Source organism: Symphalangus syndactylus, chromosome 13 (genome assembly GCF_028878055.3).
Source record: "Symphalangus syndactylus isolate Jambi chromosome 13, NHGRI_mSymSyn1-v2.1_pri, whole genome shotgun sequence".
NCBI classification, from domain to species: Eukaryota; Metazoa; Chordata; class Mammalia; order Primates; family Hylobatidae; genus Symphalangus; species Symphalangus syndactylus.
This window is the reverse complement of record NC_072435.2, coordinates 79,855,367-79,875,973: the sequence shown is the minus strand read 5'-3', so window position 1 is coordinate 79,875,973 and position 20,607 is coordinate 79,855,367. Positions and strand designations below refer to the sequence as shown.

The 20,607-nt window shown below is 36.5% G+C and overlaps 1 long non-coding RNA gene across 1 annotated transcript in view; it reads right to left on the bottom strand.

Annotated features, from left to right (window-relative positions):
* Window positions 1-4,911: 4,911 nt before the first annotated feature.
* The window catches only part of LOC134732199 (uncharacterized), a 157,988-nt gene continuing 142,292 nt past the window's right edge, over window positions 4,912-20,607 (bottom strand). Inside the window, exons 2-3 of the long non-coding RNA XR_010115134.1 lie at window positions 9,011-9,114; window positions 4,912-5,007 (exon numbers count right to left, since the gene is read on the bottom strand). This is a non-coding gene — a long non-coding RNA (uncharacterized lncRNA). The remainder of the gene's footprint in view (window positions 5,008-9,010; window positions 9,115-20,607) is intronic.

The following is a 20,607-nucleotide window of genomic DNA, read 5'->3' as shown; positions in this document are numbered from 1 at the left end:
GAACAAGCTTTTGTGGATCTTAGTTCCCAGGACCCCACCATGGTCTTCTGCATCTCAGGAAGATCTCCTCTTAACTCTAGCGAACAGAGAGTAACAGTATTTGTTGTAAAATACATCTAGAGCATTATTCCAAACAATGGACTACTTCCTAGGTGAAGAGAATTTACTAGAATTTTATCCCATTAGGAAAGAGTATTCCTCCCTCTCTAACAACAATCTCCCTTAACCCTCAGGCTTTTTGTCCCACATAAGGAGAAAACAAGCTGTATCAATGAAGAAGCTGCTGTGAAGATCACAGTCTAGAGATACAGGCCTACAAAATGTTTAAGATGTAATCATGAGATTGTAGAATGCTTCTTTTCTACACCTTACACTACACCAACAGAGCTACAATAAAACAGTCGATTATACCTGATAGTGCTGTAAGATGCAGATTCCGTCTGAGGAAAAGTAGATAGGGAAGTCCAAACTAAAGAGTGGATATAAAAAAGGAAACCACAGACATTTGATGATTCTGGAACTTATAGCTATAGCAAGCATTAAACTTAGCCCAACTCCTAGCCAAATGAACACAAAACCTCACACTAGAGCCTTTTTTTTTTCTCTCAGTTCTCATTATCAATTACATCATATCAGGTGTCCAAAAAACATGGCAATGCATGTCAAAGGCAAGAAAAAAACACAGTGTGAATACACAAAGCAAACATCACAACCAGACTCATACATGAGACAAATGCTAGAATTGTAAGATGGGAAATTTAAAATAACTATGACTAATATGTGAAGGGCTATAAAGGAAAAATAGACAATGTAAAACAGGTATGCATTATAAGAAGAAAAATAATTCTCAAAACAATTTGGAAGGGAAATCTACAAATCAAAATTACTGAAAGAGGAATGAAGAATCTTTGTGTTATGCCCAAGAATAAATAAGACACAATGGAACAAAGAGCCAGTGATACTGAAATTAGGTCAACAGCAACTTTCCAAATAAAATGCAAAGAGAAAATAAATTTAATAAAAGATAACAGAATGTTCTAAATGTGGGATAATTTCAAAGTTTCAAAATATACATAATTGGAATACCAGAAAGAGAGACAGAAGAAAGTAGAAGCACTTGAAATATTAACGTCTGAGAAGTTTACAGATTAACTGCAGACACCAAACCAGAGTTATAAAAAGCTCAGAAAACATCATGCTGGATAAGTATTACATAAATTAAAAAAAAAAAAACAAGACCAAAAAAGTACACATAGGTATATCATATTTAAAATGTAGAAAACCTAAGATAAAGAGAAAAAAACATAAAAGCAGTAGTAGAAGCATAAGCACCTTACCTGTACAAGTGCAAGAAAAATAACCACAATGCACAATGGCCATCATATTAAAGAACACGGACATCAAGACAATAGAGTAAGAAATTTAAGTATTCAAAGAACAATAACAGCCAGTAACCTAAAATTCTATGAGGACAAATTATCCTTCAAAAATAAGAGAGAAATAGACATTCTGTGAAAGACGTAAACCACAGGAATTCATCACCGTGAGGCCTTCCTTGCAGAAACTGTTAAAAGAAGTTCTTAGGCAGAAGACAACACCAGACAGAAGTTCAAGACAACAAAAAGAAAAGAGATGTAATAAATGGAAGTAAAATAAAATCATTTATTTTTCTTAATCTTAATTAGTGTAAAGGAATAACTGTTTAAATAAATGGTAGTAATGTAACTGTGCAATATTAAAGTAAACATAGAACAATGTATTAGGATATCATAGGATATGGATAAGGGATATGAATGGCAGGAATATCGTAAGAGATGGGAAGGACAGGAAATAATTTCTCATAAAGTATTTACACTATGTGTAAATTCATATAGTGTTATTTCAAGTTAAGAACATTTAGAAATATATTTTGGAAGAAGAGCAATGTAAGTCGAAAGCAAGCAGAACCAAAAACCTAATAAATATTTGAATAAATATCTGTGAAAGTGAAAGCAGAAAAACAATATAGAAAATAAAAATAAAAGCTGGTTCTTTAGAAAGATCAATAAAATTTACAAATCTCTAAACAGGGTAACAAAGAAAAAAAGAGAAAAGATGCAAATTTCCAACATGTTAAACAATGAAAGAGGGGCAGGAAATCACTACTAAATATATGGATATTAAGAAGATACTCAATATAAACAAGTCTATACCTACAAATTTGCTAACAGATTAAACTGACAAACTCTTTGAAAGACACATAGTACCAAACTCATTCAAGGAAAAATAGATACTATGAGTGGGCCTATATATATATAAAGTAAATTGAATCAATTATTAATCATCTTCATAAAAAGGAAACACCAGGCCCAGATTGTTTTTAAATTCTATCAAGCATTTAATGAAGAAATAGTATCAATTCTCCACAAATTATTTCAGAAAATAGAAGCAATGATCATTGTTAACTTATTCAATTAGGTCAGAATTACCCTTAAACAAAATAAAGTCATTGCGAGAAAGAAATTCTGATATGTCTCATGAACATAGATGCAAAAGTCCTCAACAAAATATTAGCAAATCAAATCTAACAATGTTTTAACAAAAGTTATACATTCAGGCCTTGCTTAGGTAAGAAAGGATTATTTATTCAATATCCAAATATGAATCTGTTTAATATAATACATAAAGAGGCTAAAAAATAAAAATCATATATCATAATGATTCAGAAAAAATTCAGCAATAGTCAGCACCCATACATGATAAAACTCTCAGCAAACTTAACACATAAACTTTCTCAACTTGAAAAGAAACACCTACTGAAAAACTTGAGATGTAACTTCGTACTCACTAATGAGACATTAGACACTTTCCCTTTATGATTGAGAACAAGGCAAAGACGTTCTTTCTCATTGAACCTATTTAATGTTGTATCGGAAGTCTTAGCAAGTACAATAAGACAAGAAATTAAAATAAAAGGTAGACTGATGGGAAAGGAAAACATGAAACTGTCTTTAGTAGCACATAGCATAATTGTCTATGCAGCAAATCTCAAAGAATTGACAAAATCATATGAAATAAGTGAGTATAGTAAGGTTGTAGAATACAAAGTTAATATGCAAAAGTTAATTGCTTTTTCAATACATCAACAATAAACAGTTGGAACTTGAAATTTAAAAAGAATGCAAATAACAATTTAACATAGCTTCAAAAATAAAATAATTAGGATTAAAGTAACAAATATGTAGGATGAACAAGTATAGAGATATAATGTATAAAATGAAGACTATAGCTACTAAAATTGTATTGTATTAGGAATTTGTGTTAAATAAGTACCTTTTACTTGCTCTTGTCACACAAGAAAGTAACTATGTGAGAGGAAGGATATGTTAATTTGCTTCACTATAAAATAGTAACCATCTTACTATTATTTGTATCCCAGAACCTCATAATGTAAACCTTGAATAACCACAATAAAATTTATTTAAAAGAAAAACTATTTAGGTATAAATCTGACAAAATACGTACAGGATCTATATGTGAAAAAAATACAAAATTTTGATGAAAGAAATAAAAAAACTAAATAAATGGTAGGATTTTACATATTCATATTTATAATAGCTTTAGACTGAGATTTTGGAGGCTTCTTCTGCCATCTAACCCCAATCAATAGGATGGAGACTCCAGATATAGCATGTAGAGGATACTGGGGCCTGATTAACTTTTCCTTTAGTCCTCTCTTAGGGTAGACGTTCCACACTGAGTGAGGTAAGTCAGTAAGACCAGAGGATACTGCCCCCAACTCCCTGGTATGGTATGTAAATTATATCTCAATAAAGCTGTTATACAAATGGAAGTTGATATTTTTCAAGTTATTTTCTTCTTAATTTGGATTTAGTGTCTTCATATATAAGTAGCTCTTTGAAGTGGAAATTTAGATAATTAATTTTAATATTTTTTCTTGCAATATAAACATTGAAAGTTAGAAATATTCATCTAAACCTTGCTCTAGCTGCTTCCTACCACTTTTAATTAGAAATTTTCATATACTTGTTTGACATATTTCTAATTTTTCTGTACTTTTGTCTTCCTCTCCAAAGATATATATATATTTCAAGTTGTATTCCAATGTGGTCAAGATATATATTTGGTGAAATATAAATCCTTTAAAATGTATTTTTAAATATTTTATAAATCCAGTCTATCACTCAAGTACAAATGAAAATAAAGTATATTTTGAAATTGTTGCCTATAGGGTTTAATGACTGTCAAATAGGTCAAGGCTATTGATAGTATTTATTAATATTCTACATTCTAAATATTTCTTTGTTCCAACAATTACTGTAAGATGGCTATTGACATCTCCATTTGTACTTATGCATTTGTCTATTTCTCCTTTGAGTTCTGTCAACTTTTACTGCACCTATTTTAAAGCTCTGTATTCAAGTGCATAAACATTTATGGTTATTATGTCTTTCTAATTAATTGACTGTTTATCATTATGAAATATCCTACTTTATATCTTGTAATTACTCTTTATAAATTTTATACTTAAGGTACTAATTAGTCACTCCATATTTCTATTCCTATCCCTCTTTTCTGTCTTTTTTTCTCTCTTTGTGTTATGTTTAATCAACATGTTTTGTATAACAATTAAAGTCCTCTATTGAATTTTAAACTTTTTCTCTTTTGTTTTAGGATTTGATCTATGGATTGCATGGGCATCCTTAGCATATCAAAGTCTCTGTATAGATTTTTCTGATAACTTCATATAAATAGTATAATTCTATTTTCCACCATGATATATTGTATATTTTTGTAACATATAATTACACACTGTATTTAGTCTATTCTCACACTGTTATAAAGATATTAACCAGGATTGGGTAATTTATAAACAAGGGAAGTTTAATTGACTCACAGTTTTGCATGGCTGGGGAGGCCTCAGGAAACTTACAATCATGGCAGAAGGGGAAGTAGGCACCTTCTTCACAAGGTGGCAGGAGACAGTAGGGGCATGTGAAGGAGGAACTGTGAAACACATAAAACCTTCAGATCTTGTGAGAACTCACTCACTATCATAAGAACAGAATGGGGGAGACCAACTCTGTGATCCAATCACCTCACTCTATGGATACATGGTGATTACAGATCCCTCCCTTGACATGTGGCGATTAGAATTTGAGATGAGATTTGTATGGGGACACAGAGCCAAACCATATCACACACATTAAATATCTCAGATGACAATGTTTTAATATGTATCATACCACACATTTTTTAACAAAGAAAAAACACATCTGAAAATTTTAACCATATATTCACAACTTTTCATTTAATTGACATTTCTTTCTCTCAAATCTTTTCTTATATTTGGTATCATTTTTGTTTCATTTAATAACATCATTTCTAAGAGTGCAGGTATACTATTGATACATTTTTCTCAATTTTTCTTTATATGAAAATGTCTTTGTTTCTATTTGTTTAATAAATTATTTGTAGAATACAGAATAAGTATCACTTTAATGCATTTTCTTGTCTGTTGACCTCTATTTTTAAATTAAATATCAAATATAATTTATATAAAATTTTCGCTTTTACTTAATGTGTTATTTTTTTCCATGACTTGCTTCCAAGATTGCCTCTTTACTTTTAGTTTTAATATATTTGACAATGTTGTTCTTAATTGTAGTTTGCTTATATTTATTACACTTATAGTTTGCAGAATTTAGTTATCTGCAAGTCCATGTTTTTGTAAAGGTGTGCAACATACATTATTTTTTATTAAGTATTTTGTGTCCCATTAATTTGTCTCTTTTCTCTTTATCTTTGACTCAGATTATACATGTATATGGTCATTTACTATGGCAGTAAAACTCACTACAGTGCTGTTAATAATTTTCATGCTTTATTTCTCCCTGTTTTTCATTTAGAATAATTTAAATATCTATATTGAAGTTCATGTATGCTTTATTTGCCATAAGAAATCTGTTCTTAATTCTATCTCTTGACACATTAATTTCTGATGTTGTACTTTCAAATTCTATAATATCTACTTACATTTTCCTATCAAGAGTGCCTATGTGGTCAATAATTGTGGTCCTTTTTTTCTTTAAGTTTTAAAAATTATATTTATAATACATTATTTGAAGTCCCAGATTGCTAATTCCAACACTTAGGGTAGTTATTTCTTGACTATTTTCGTTTGTTCTTTACTACGGGTCAAACTTTCACATTTCTTTCATATACATGAATTTTGTATTGTATACTAGACATTCATGGGTGACAGAACTCAGGACTCTTTCTAAGAGTAGTTTGTTTTATTTTAGCAGAGTTAATTTAGATATTTTCAAGCGGCAAATGCTATCTCTGGTTATGATTAGCTGATGAGAAGCCTCTCTCATTGGTTCTTTAGTTTATCCAGTTTTTATTTTATTTACTTATTTATTTTTATTCAGGTGCCAACAAAATATTGGGTTGAGTTTAGAAGCATATTTTTGGGAACCCCTTTTGGGGGATTTTTGGCAAGCACCTCCCCTCAAATTTTAGCAGTTCCGGTAGCCACAGTACTCTGACTTCTAATTTCAGAAATCAGAAGAAACAGATTTCTCTGAGTTTGTTTGCTTGGTTCAGTGCTTACTAGAGAGTAGCCTCATGTGAAAAGTTGTACAAATATGAACATCACTCTGTACATTTACTTTCTTTCTAAGATTGAAATCTCACCAGTTTCTGATTGCTATTTTTAAAAACAAATGTATTCAACAGGTTTCTTTTAAAATTTGTTCAGCATTTACAATTTTTCATAAAATTTTAAGTCTGATAAAAGGTAATCACTCATTACAAGAAGTATAAATCTCCAACTTAATCTTTTGTACTTTAAAAAGACAAACAACAGTAATAAATTATTATATATAATAAACAGTATATATAACTATTGTATATATAATAGTTTGCTCATTAATTGGTTACCATTTTAATATATATTATGATAAAGCAAGAAGATGTTAATAAGATTATATTTCAAGCCTTTGTGGAGCTACATGTTTATTCCTCAAAGGAAAATAGAAAAGAAAAATAACAGTTTTCATTTCCAATGTTTAGAAGTTTTGCTTCAGATAGATAATAATATTTAAAATGGAAAATATTCTTCAATATTTATATAGCTTTTGTTTTTGGAAGTACTTGCTGACCAACTATAAATTAGAAAACGGTTTTTTGTTTGTTTTTTTCAGACAGAGTCTCACTCTGTCACCCAGGCTGGAGTGCAGTGGAAGATCTCGGCTCACTGCAACCTCTGCCTCCTGGGTTTAAGCAAGTCTCTGCCTCCGCCCCCCAGTAGCTGGGATTACAGGCATGCACCACTATGCCTGGCTAATTTCTCTACTTTTAGTAGAGACGGGTTTCACCATGTTGGCCAGGCTGGTCTCAAACCCATGACCTCAGGTGATCTACCCACCTCGGCCTCCCAAAATTCTGGGATTACAGGCGTGAGCCACCGTGCCCAGCCAGAAAAAGGTTCTAATTAATTTATTTATCTCTCTATATGTGGTCTGTATTTACTAATCTAACCATATTTTAAAAATTATATGTATTATCCCAATTGGATAATACACGCTAATAGAAAACTTATTATTTTTGTCATAGTTCAAATATAATCAGAAACTTGCAATGAACTTCAGTTATTCTTGTCTAATTGAGACAGTATGATTGTCACAGTTAAAATATTTTATGAGCAATCTAACTTGTAGGAAACTATGTATATGCTGGCAAAGATCATTAATATTATGGTTTACTATTTAACCATTCAACAAACTTGAAATATATGTCCATTTTTGTCATATAATATTGTAGATGAAATTAAAACTTGTAAGTATAGAGGACAGTTAATGCATTCAAAGATTATCAAGACTATTGTGGGGACTCTTGCCTAGAAGATAGTTTCAATATAAGTCTAAGTATAAAGCTAGGAAGATAAACATATTTTTTTCTTTTTAGCTAAGTACTCATTGTGGGAAAATTCTCACATTTATTCTCCTTATGAGTACTACTCACTACCTCTTCCTCAATTATTTGACAATGTAAATTTGCTCCTTTCCCCTCAAATCTATATCTCATACATACCAAATTACTACATTTTATTGTTAATTTTTAAAGTATTATCATTAATCAGTGTGTCAATTCAAATACAGGTTGGGAATTCAGCAATCTATGCGTGTTTTTGTATGTGTGTGTACATATGTATACATATATACAAATTATTAATAATATATTATTATATATTTACATATACACTATTAAATACAAATTTAAATATTTAACACAAACTTAAATATTTGAATATTAACATATATTTAAAATATTTGTAAGAAAAATATGTATATATTTTAGCAATTTACCTTAATTCTTCCAGGATATGGAGCATTGCTTGTTGTTGACAACTGTATGTGTGAGCAGAACTGGTACCTAACACTTGATTTCTAATACCATTCTACAAATACTGAAACCAGTGCTTCCTGGGGAAATGGCTGATTCTAGGACTGGGGAAGGACATATACAAGGTGATCCTGGATCACTACTTAGAGACAGAAAGTAAGGAAGTGCTAAATAAATAAACAAACACTCCACACTGATATTGTGTTATAAGGACATGGCCAATTAAAGGAACTCCTAATGGCCAAAGCTGATTCGATACGAGCAGTGAAACAAATTTAGTAGCATTGGATTATAATGCAAACCATAAACACCCCTGAGGCCATACCGATATAAATAAAGGGTTAGATAAACAAATGAGTGAGGAAGAACAATCAAATGCCTTTGCAGAAGAATTAGAAATACTTTAATGGCTACTAGGAAGGCTGAGGCAGGAGGATTGCTTGAGGTAGGAGGATAAAATTAAGACAAAGAACTAGACCCATATGATTTACCATATATTCATAGTATAATGAGGCTGTAGGATTCCTGGAGGCTACGAGTACACGAACAGCCTGGGCAATGTAGTGGGACTCTGTCTCTAAAAATAATAGAAAAAAAATACCGTGGCATGGTGGTGTACTTGGCAGGAGTTCAGGAGCTCAAGGCTGCAGTGAGCTATGATGACAACACTTAACACCATCTGAGTGACAGAACAAAATGCCGTCTCTGAAAAAAATAAAAATAAAATTTAAATTAAAAAATAAATAATTCACACACGTTGCCCCACTCCTTAAGTGTGGGTTGCACATTTTGACTTTCTTTCCAGGAGTACAGTATGGAAAGGGGGAAAAGAGTTACTCTAAAGTGAAGAGATGTCCCAAACACTACTTCATCCAGGTGATCAAAGTAAACATCCACAGTCACAAAGCATCTAGATAGAATAAACACTTGATATGTTATAATGAAAGTAACACTTTGTTTCTGAGTTATTTCACCTAAAAACCCATAAATCTAGTCTAATGAGAAAAACAACAGACAAATTTGAATTACAGTACATGTTCCAAAATAATTTCCCAACACTCAAAACTATCAAGGCCACCAAAAACACAGAATGTGAGAAACTGTGATAGCCAAGAGAAGTCTAAAGAGACATGAAGCCTAAAATACGATGTGGTTTCCTAGAGAAAACAAAGGGCATTTGGGAAAAACTAACGAAATCTGAATACAGTATGGACTTTATTAAATAGTAATGTGTCAGTATTGAGTCATTAATTGTGATGAATGTTGACTGTGAATGTCAGATATTCATAATAGAAGAAACAGAGTGTGGAGGATATGGGAACTCTTTTTTATTTTTTACTGTAAATCTAAAAACATTGTAAACTAAAAAGTTTATCTTAAAAACCTACTTAAACATATAACCTGAAATAATAACTAAGCAGTTTGAAGTTATTAATATGATTCATATTTTATTTTGTTTTAACTAAACCAACAACTTCAAAAGTATTTCCAAGGCTTATTATATGCTTGAGCAACTACTTGAAATCCATTTATTAAAGTATTTGTTTTTCTTCAACAACATTTGAACAGCATCCAAAGGTTTTTGTTGCATCATGAACAATTCAGATAAGTTCGCTATACTCATGGAGCTCACCTTTTAATATGAAATTGGATACCAAATGAAGAAAATGGTCTTATAAGACAACTGACTTAATGGTCTAGTATGTTTGCATGTGATACATGACATGGATAAAAAGAAAAATAGAGCAATGTAAAGGAGACAAGGCTACATTTGAGAATAATTGTAGATATTTTCTTGCTTACATACAAATTTGACTATTACCACTTTAGTTTTAAATAAAAAGTGAGTGCATTGTCATAATAAGAATAGATTAAATTAAAAACTGGAGGAAGCATAGAAACTGGCACTTGGACTCTTGCATAAAGTTAGATGGAAACCTGAGTATGAGTCCAGGTGATTTAATGGACTGTGGTGATCAAATCCAATATCCTGTGAAGAAATAATATGGGATCTTATATTTCCTTAAAGTAAGAATTAGAATGGAGAAATGACTAGAAAACATGGGTCCTCATTGGGCTGCAATTTTAATAAAAATAGACTAATAAAATGCATCTATACATTTGGAAAGACCACAGAAAATTTGTCATTCTCTTTCCTTGGGTTCAGGTTGAAACTAAATCTTCTATAAGAAGACAGATGGGCACATTCACATCCATGCTGAATGAATTGAGAATAACGTACATAAGAAAACAAAATATTAAATACAGAAAAAAGATTTAGAGAAATAATAAAGCAAAGTGAGTAAATAACTCAATATACATACATGGAAGTCCAAGAAGACATTGTTCATAAAACAATAATAATAATTGCTAATTTGTTGTTGTTGTTATTTTAAAAGTTGTTGTCCTAAAAGAGAATATGAAAGATATGTGAGGGAGATTATTTTGTTTAAGATATTTGAGTTATTTTTATGGCTTCAGATAATAGAAATAATAAATAACTTCGTATGTTGGTAGTCAATTATTCATTTTAAAGGTTTTAAATAACCACCAAAAACCCAAGATGTAATTTGTAAGTATTATCAGTAGAAAAAAATTAAGAAGAAAGGAGAGAAATTTTAAAATTCAATTAGAGGCAACAGAGGATAATAGAACCTAAATCTCTTCACAGTATGTATAAAGTTATAGACTTGCAGAGGACACAAACTCCGAAATTGAATGTTAAACAATATCCAGCTATACTTAGTATAAAAGGTATAAATGAAATATTATTATATGACCATTAAAAAAATAAAAAGTTTTGCCAGACCCTTAGTCAACAAAAGATAGCTGGAAAATGAGAATAATCGCATATACTTGAAGTAAACAGAAAATAATAGGATTAATAAAGATCCCTATAATAATGATAAGAGGAATATTCACCAAGAAAAGTAAACATGCTTGACTTGTATGTGTCTAATACACTCTCATATATATAATATATATATATATATACATATGAAGGTCTATTAGGAAAGGGTATAGTAAGAAAATGGGATATGATGTTTGATACAGTAGATAATTCTCACATTTGATAATTTGTATAAAATGAAAACTTTCCTTGGACACATATAATGATAAAATCTGAATCATAATTTGAAAGTAGTTATAGATATATGACTCTAAGATAAATTAAATTAGTAATTGCAAATCTATGCAGAAAATAAAATTAAGACAAAGAACTAGACCCATATGATTTACCATATATTCATAGTATAATAATTGGAAAGGACTTCAAGAAGACTATTATATTAACATAACATTTTCTACAAAGAAATTGAAAATAATCTGAAAAGCGCTACCATACTAACAAGAAAGTTCACATAGTACGTACCTATACATATTACTTCAAATACACTACTTCTCCAATGGCAATTAAGAGTTCAAAACTATAATTTAAGGATATACAACTTATGGTAGCAAGAGAAACTGTAAAGTTATTGAGAATAAACATTTCAAAAGATACAAAATATTCAATGAAGAAACATTAAACTCTAATGAATAATAGACAAAATAAGAAATAAATATAAAATGGAGATGTATCTGATTTGTACATGGTTTGACTTAATATAGCAAAGATGTTTATTTCTTCAATATAATTCACAAATCAAATTCTTTAATGTTTTCAATTTTAGATTCTATAAGTATTATCAACATAATACATAATTTGATAAATTAAGCCAAATATTCATATAGAGAAGCAAAAAGCCCAAAATAGAAAATTTGAAATAGGAGAAAGAAGAGGGATAGAATATTAAGACACATTATAAAATTACACTTACTATAAAGTTATTATTAAAAGTAGACAAAATAAAATGATATGTAACATTTGTAGGACTCAATTTCAGAGTTAGAAGAATTTATGTGTATGCATGTGTGAAAAATGTACTATTAAATAATATTGCTGGGAAAATAGCTAGCCACATAAGAGTAATAAACTTAGATTTGTACTTCACACCATAACTAAAAGTATGGTCTGATATTTTAAATATTATTAGTCTTCTAGGGCTACTCCAACAAAGTGTCACAAACTGGGTGGTAAAAAACAGAAATTTATTCTTTCACAGTTCTGGAGGCTAGAAGTCCAAATTCAAGATGTCGGCAGGCTCATACTCCTTTGGAGACTCTGGGTAGAATCCTACCTTCCTGTTTGTGGTTTCTAATAACCATTAATCCTTGGCACCCCTTGGCTGAAAGGCACCTCACAGCAATCTATGCCTCTTTCATCATATGGCATTATACTTATATTGGTCTCTGTCTCTGTGACCAAATTTCCTTCCTCTTAAAAGGACACCAGTAATATGGGATTAAGGCTCTACACTACTCTAGTATGACCTGATTTTAACTTAACTAATTAGACCTACAAGAGACTTATTTCTAAATTAGATCAGATTCTTAAGGAGTGGGGATTAGAACTTCAACACATATTTTTGAATACACAATTCAACCTCTAACAGTCTGTTAGAGCAGCTAGCTACACATGAGCAGGGCAGGAAAGACAGTGCCTGGGAATGTTGGGCATTTATCAAGTCACAGTCAGGCAATTATAAATTGTCCCTCTGAAATAATGGGCAGGAAAAAGGGAGGTACCCCAGGGAGGGACTCCTTTCTCTTTTTTCCTTGGTATCTCATTGAGTGAAGGACAGGTGGGCATAAAACTATCCCTCTGAGATAATAACTGGCCATGACTGGTACTGGGAATGAGAGGAGTCTTGCAACAGACAGAAAACCTAGAGTTAGTAAGCCATAATTCCTGATAAGGTTTCAAGCATGCCCAGTAAAAGGGTAGAAGATGGCAGAATTTGACCAGTATATGACCTTCCTCTGGGAGTACTTGACCAGTAATGGTGAATTGCCACTAATAAGCATGTACAGGGCCTCAGTAAACACACTGCACATGTGGCCCCTGCCAAGTGCTGTCAGGCCACCTTACATGCAACAGTTAAGCAACAGCCCACCCAGGGGAAGAAGAAAGGGAGGAGACAGAGAGCCTGGGAAACATTATGGGATATAAAATCTCTAGAGTCTAAACAAAAAAAGAGAACAGAGAAGTCGATTTTTCAAGTCATCCACTTGGCCCTCTTCCCAGAGTATCCTACTTTCTCTAATAAATTCTCACTTTGCTTAAAAGAAATTCTCTCTCCTTCTTTAAACCTTGCCTGTGTCTCTCATTTGAATTCTCTCCTTTGAGAAGTCAAACGACCAAGTTTGCTGCAGAGTTGCCACTCTGGAGTTTCTTCGGACAGCTCACCAGCTGGTAATGTACTTCGGTGCCATGACTCAGATCCATCATCTAGTGGTAAGGCCCTGCAATGCCTCACCTTCTTCCACTAGAGACATTCAAATCTTTGTATGTGGTTTCTCCTCCTTTCTCTTTTTTCTTTTCTGTTTCCTACCTTTTACTTTCCCTTCCTCTCCCCTTTTTCTTCTTCCTGCCTATTTCTTTCTTTTCCTTTTTCACTTCCCTTTGCCTTTCTCCTACCTACAAACTGTTCCCCAGAAGCACTCCCCTTGGCCACAGTGATTCTGTTCCCTCTGGTTTCTCTGTTCATCCTGACGGGTGACTCACAGAGGTGGAAGGACTTTAGGGTCCTGAGCTACTATGCCCTTCCGAACAGGGAGTGTGCAAGGGTGGTGGAGCTAAGCCTGCACTGTGAAATTTCTGGGGAACTTCCCTGATTCTCCTTCAACTAAAATCTGCTCTTTCCCTAAACCTGCACCTGCTCTTTTCTCTGTACTCTGAAATGGCCTTGCACATTGGCAGGAATATTGGCCTCAAGGGCAAATCATCCTCCTGTCTGCTCTCACTGTGTGCTTGCAAGTTCTTTTCCTGCTTGAAACATACACTCTCTGTTTGTCATTTGTGTGCTGGCAGCCCTTGTGTCTGCCTGGCAACCAAGAGGCGGAAACCTTTACTGGTGTCCCCAGAGATCTGCACTTGATTTTACTCCCCCAGTCCAGATGATCTCCAGCCCATCTCCTGCCTCTTGGCTCACTGTCAAAACGAACACTGGTGGGAGCCCTGGTTTTGTCAACTCCTGGTTACTTACTATTCACTCTTTATCCCCATCATGTTCCAGGACTTAGTTTTCTGCTGGTTCTTAAGGAGGTTTATCAACTTTCACAGAACCTCTATTTGTGGTCCACTAAGGACATTCCCTACCTCAATACTGGAGCTAGTTTTTTTTTGGGAGGGAATAAACATTTTTTTTTTCTGTGCCTGATGAGAGCTCTTATTCCAAACTCTCTGGTTCTTCAGAGTTTTCTCCTTTACTTCAAGAATGCTGACAAGCACTCTCTCTAGGGACCAGAAGCTGGTGTTTCTGTGAAAGCACAAGAGCTTTCCATGAGTATCCCCAATGCTTCCTTCCTTATCTGCCTATTACAGAGAGATTGCCCTGCTTATTTTAAACACTTCTTTTGCACATTGCCTATCAAGGGTAACATTTTCCTATTTTCTTCTGACCTTCTTCAACTCATTCTCAACATCCACAAAGATTGCCAAGGCAAGGCTATGCAGAGTAAAAGGGAGCCCAGCCTCGTTACAGCTCTTGGCTGGAAACAGGGTCCTCATCTGCCTTAAAGGACCTGAGGAATGGGAACACAAGAGGATGGGAAATTATTTCATTGCTAGGATTCTCTGGACAAGGGTCAATGCAAGGTCCTAGAGTCAAGCGTATAGGCCTGCCTGAGGCCAAAAACACAGGAAACCAAATTATCCACAGGACAGAGATGAAGGCTGGTGCGAGGCTATAGGCACTGTACAGATGACCATTAGAACAGAGATAAAGGTAAGGTTCAGGGTACCCAGTGATACCAGTTCATTCAGGAACCCTAGGGATGATTAGAGGGCCCTTGTTCATTCCCATATCCCCTCTGTTCTCAAGTGGATAATTGTGCCTCCTTAAAACAAGGTGGGACCAAGATTAAGGGTACCCGGTGAGACTGGCTCATTCTGAAATCCCAGGGATGAAAGACAAATGCCCTATTCAAGGATAATAGGGAAATAGGGAAATAATAAAGATAATAGGATAATAGGGAAATAAAAGGGGATGCTTTTTTCCCTTTCTCTCCTCTGTTCTCTCTTTATGGATGGTTAATTGCATCTCCATACCACAGGACATGCCTCTCAGATATATCGTCAAGAACTGGAAAAAGTTTGACCCTCAAACTCTAAGGAAGAAAAGGCTCATATTTTTCTGTAACACAGCATGGGTTCGATACAAGCTCTGGGGCCAGAAATCTTGGCTGCAAAAGGAAGCATAAATTTTAATATGATGTATCAATTGGAATTGTTTTGCTGCTAGCAGAGGAAATGGACAGAAATCCCCAGTGTGCAGGCTTTCGTGGCCCTAGGAAACAACCCTGACCTTTGTTGGGCTTGAAAAATTGATTCAGCTATAGTATCAGCCAAACTCAGCAACCTCCTCTAGTCAGTCTAAGAGACCCTTCATCAGGCTTTCCCAGAGCTCAAACCCCAGAAGAGCAAAAGGCAGAACCTAGCTTAAACCCCACGGCCCCTTCTAACTCGTTACATCCAAGTCTTTCAGTCCTGGAGTCTTTCCCTCCCTAACCAGAGCTATTCTCAGAACACCTCCCCTTTGGCTTATGTTCCCTTCAGGAGGTTAGCAGCCCCAGTTGGCCCACTGGGGTTCAGGCTCCATTCACTATGCAAGACCTGAGACAGATTAGAGCAAACTAGGAAAGTGTATGGATGACTCTGACAAACACATTGAAGGGTTCCATAAACTGGGCCTAACATTTGAACTCACTTGGAAGAACCTCACAGTTATACTGGGCCATTTTCCAAGGGAGAATGTGACTCCATTATGGAGGCAGCCCAGCAATTTGCAAATGCAATGCAAACGATTAACCCTTGTGGCTACTCTGTAGGGGCCACCACAGTTCCCAGGTTGACCCCAACAGGGATTGCAATACCCAGGGCGGGTATTTGGGCAAGAATCCATGTGTTCATTTGTTTAATTGAGAGACAGAGCTAGACCCAGTTGTATAGGGGTGGTCACACAGTCTCAAGGAAGTGGCTGCAGCAGTCCTCCTACTTGGGGAAGCCTTCGAAATCACCATGGGGCAGTCAACTCAGCTCCTAATGTTCCACCAAGTTGGCCCCTTACTGGACAAAAAAGGGCCACAGTGGCTCACTGACAACAGATTGTTGAAGTATCAGGTTTTGTTATTAAAAAAACCTACAGATAACAGTTGAGTGGTGCTTGACCCTCAACCCAGCCACCCTCTTGCCCCTACCAAGAGACAATAACCTGGCACATTCATGCTGTGAAGTACTTAGCCAAATTTATGCCAGCAGGGCTGACTTAAAGGACCAACCCCTGGGTAATTCCATCAAAATATGATTTTCAGATGGAAGTAGTTTTGTCTGGAATGGAACTAGATATGCAGGATAATGCTTTGGTGTGCCTTTACCAAGTGACCAAAGCTAGAGCTTTATCCCCAGGGACCTCAGTTAACTAGAGCTTAACTCATTGTGCTAACCAGAGCCCTAAAACTAGGGGAATGAAAAAGAATAACCATTTATACAGACTCCAAACATGCTTCTTTGATCCTTCCCACCCAGGCAGCTATCTGGAAGGAAAGGGAATATTCCTATTAAGTACAGGCCTCAAATCTTAGAGCTGCTAGAGGCTGTTCATTTGCCCCAGGAGGTGGCAGTAGTGCACTGCAAGGGACACCAGAGGGCCATGATGAAACCGCACAAGAAAATAGTGTGGCTGACCAGAAAATTAAAGAAGCAACTGTTCCAAAGGTTACATTCCTGGGAGCCTTGTTCCCTTCTCTCCCCACTGAACTACCCCCACTCCAGTACACCCAGGAAGGAATAGATTTGGACTACCCAATAGGGATATCAAAAAGAAACCAATGGATGGTATAGCCTGGGGGCACTTTTCCATCTGCCAAAGGCCTCCCAGTGGAAGGTCATCCAGAGTCTGCGTGACTCCTGTTACTTTGGAAAGGGCAGTCTAGGGCAAATTTGTAAGTGGGTGTTTAGCAGGAGGGGACTGAACAAGGCTATTGAAAAGGCTTGTCAGACTTGCTCCTTGTGTGCCATAAATAATCCCCAGAGAGGGAAGCCTCCTCCATTAATAAGTCCAATCCAAAGAAGAGGTAAATACCCTGGAGATGGGAAGATGGGTTTCACTCAGATCCCCACATGCCATAGATATAATCACCTCTTAAACCATGTAGATAATTTCACATAATGGGTAGAGACCTGTTGCACAAAGACTGAGAAGGCACAGTTAAGTAGCTAAATTCCTCCTCAAGGAACTCACTCCCGATTTGGGCTTCCTAGGTCATCGCAAAATGACAATGGCCCATCTTTAATTCCCCAAATGACTCAACAGTTTGGTAATGCCCTTGGCATGAAATGATACCTTTAGTCTGCCTGGAGACCACAATCTTCAGGAAGGGTGGAAGGAAATAACCAAGCCCTCAAACACATCCTCAATAAACTGTGTCAGGAAACAGCAAGTCATGGACGGACCTCTGACCTCTAGCCCTCCTTTGAATCCATGTTGCCCCTAAGGCTCCTTTACAATTAAGCCCCAGTAGGCCCTATACGATAGACCATTCCTATATTCTGACTTATTGGTAGATGAAGAAACTACCAAAGTCACCCAGTATGTCGTTCTATGGTAGGCTTCCAACAGGCCTCTGGGAATACTGGTTACAAATAAACCCAAAATCGAAAGAGGAAGAGGCTCAGACTTTATACCCTCCAGGCTCACTAGTTCTCATGAAAGGTTGGAAGGATGGAACCCTGAAATCTCAACTAACTGGAAGGTCTGGAAGGTCCCCTTCACTGTTCTATTATCTACTCCCATAGCTATTAAAGTACCAGAGGTTGCCATCCAGATACACTATACTTAAGTGAAGTGAAGCTGAGGTCCAAGACAAAGGACTGAGATTCCTGCAGAGATGTCCCTCTGGAGTTCTCCGGATAGTTGCAGACTCACCCACCAATAATAAGTCTACCTCCTGACTCTCCAAAATTTGTGTCCTTCCCCTGTGCAAAATATATCCATCAATCCCAGTATCTCCAGGATCCTGCATTAATTCTAAGTCTAAAGTCTTATCTAAATATCATCAGTTCAAAGTATCATCATCTAAATCATTTAAACCAGTATGGGTGAGACTTGAAGTACAATTCACCCTGGAGCAAAAATCTCTCTTTACCTGTAAACCTGTAACACCAGACAAGTTATCACCTTCTGTGCCCGGAATTGGTGGGTTGTTGGTCTCACTGACTTCAAGAATGAAGCCGCGGACCCTCACAGTGAGTGTCACAGTTCTTAAAGGCGGCGTGTCCAGAGTTTGTTCCTTCTGATGTTCAGATGTGTTCGGAGTTTCTTCCTTCTGGTGGGTTCGTGGTCTCGCTGGCTCAGGAGTGAAGTTGCAGACCTTCGCGGTGAGTGTTACAGCTCTTAAGGCAGCCTGTCTGGAGTTGTTTGTTCCTCCCGGTGGGTTCGTGGTCTCGCTGGCTTGGCTTCAGGAGTGAAGCTGCAGACCTTCGAAGTGTTACAGATCACAAAGGCAGTGCAGACCCAAAGAGTGCGCAGCAGCAAGATTTATTGCAAAGAGCGAAAGAACAAAGCTTCCACAGAGTGGAGGGGGACCCAAGCGGGTTGCCATTGCTGGCTCGGGCAGCCTGCTTTTATTGTCTTATCTGGCCCCACCCACATCCTGCTGATTGGTAGAGCCAAGTGGTCTGTTTTGACAGGGCACTGATTGGTGTGTTTACAATCCTTGAGCTAGATACAGAGTGCCAATTGGTGTATTTACAATCCCTTAGCTGGACATAAAGGTTCTCCAAGTTCCCACTAGACTCAGGAGCCCAGCTGGCTTCACCCAGTGGATCTCGCACTGGGGCTGCAGGTGGAGCTGCCTGCCAGTCCCTCGTCCTGTGCCCACACTCCTCAGCCCTTGGGTGGTCGATGGGACTGGGCGCCATGGAGCAGTGGGCGGTGCTTGTCGGGGAGGTTCGGAGTGCACAGGGGCCCATGGAGGCGAAGCGGGGGAAGCTCAGGCATGGCAGGCTGCAGGTCCCGAGCCCTGCCCCGTGGGAAGGCAGCTAAGGCCTGGCGAGAAATCGAGCGCAATGCTGGTGGGCCAGCACTGCTGGGGGACCCAGCACACCCTCCGCAGCCTCTGGCCCAGGTGCTAAGCCCCTCATTGCCCCGGGCCCTGCCCCGCGGAGCCCACACCCACCCTTAACTCGTGCTGGCCCGCAAGCACCGCGCGCAGCCCGGGTTCCCGCCGGCGCCTCTCCCTCCACACCTCCCCGCAAGCTGAGGGAGCCGGCTCCGGCCTTGGCCAGCCCAGAAACGTGCTCCCACAGTGCAGTGGCGGGCTGAAGGGCTCCTCAAGTGTGGCCAAAGTGGGAGCCCAGGAAGAGGAGGCGCCGAGAGCGAGCCAGGGCTGTGAGGACTGCCAGCATGCTGTCACCTCTCACTTCCACGTTAAATGGTGAGACAAACATATAATAAATATCCACATTTCAAAAGGAAGAAATTGGAAGAAATAAAGAGGTTACAGTCCCTGAACAAGTTCAAACACCAACAGAGCAAATTCTGTCAGATTTCAAGCCCTGAGACTCATCCTCTGTGGCCCCATGCTTTGTCTTCTGGGTCCACTGGGTGACTATTAATCCTTAGCTGTCCTGGAATCCCAGCTGTATCATACATGGCATTCTCCCTGTTCATCTCTGTCTCTGTTTTGAAATTCAACCCCCCCCCCCCTTTTATTTTATAAAGGATACTAGTGATATTGGACTAAGACCTTACCCTACTCCAGAATGACGTCATTTTAACTTAACTGATTTCATTTATAATACTTTTCAAATTAAGTCAAATTCTGAGAGAACAGGCGTTAGAATCCCAACATATTTTTGGAAGGATGAAATTCAACCCATAATAAATATGTGCATTTCTAAGACAAAATTACAAAAAAAATAGCTTGAAAGAAATTATAAAAATACTTTTAGACATTATGGTACATGAAAATTTTCTTAAAAGACCCAAAATCTAAAATAATAAACTATAAACTTGCCTATATTAAAGTTATATACTTCTGCATAAAGCAATTATTTTACCACTTGATGACAAAATCTGCATTCTCAGAAAAGCA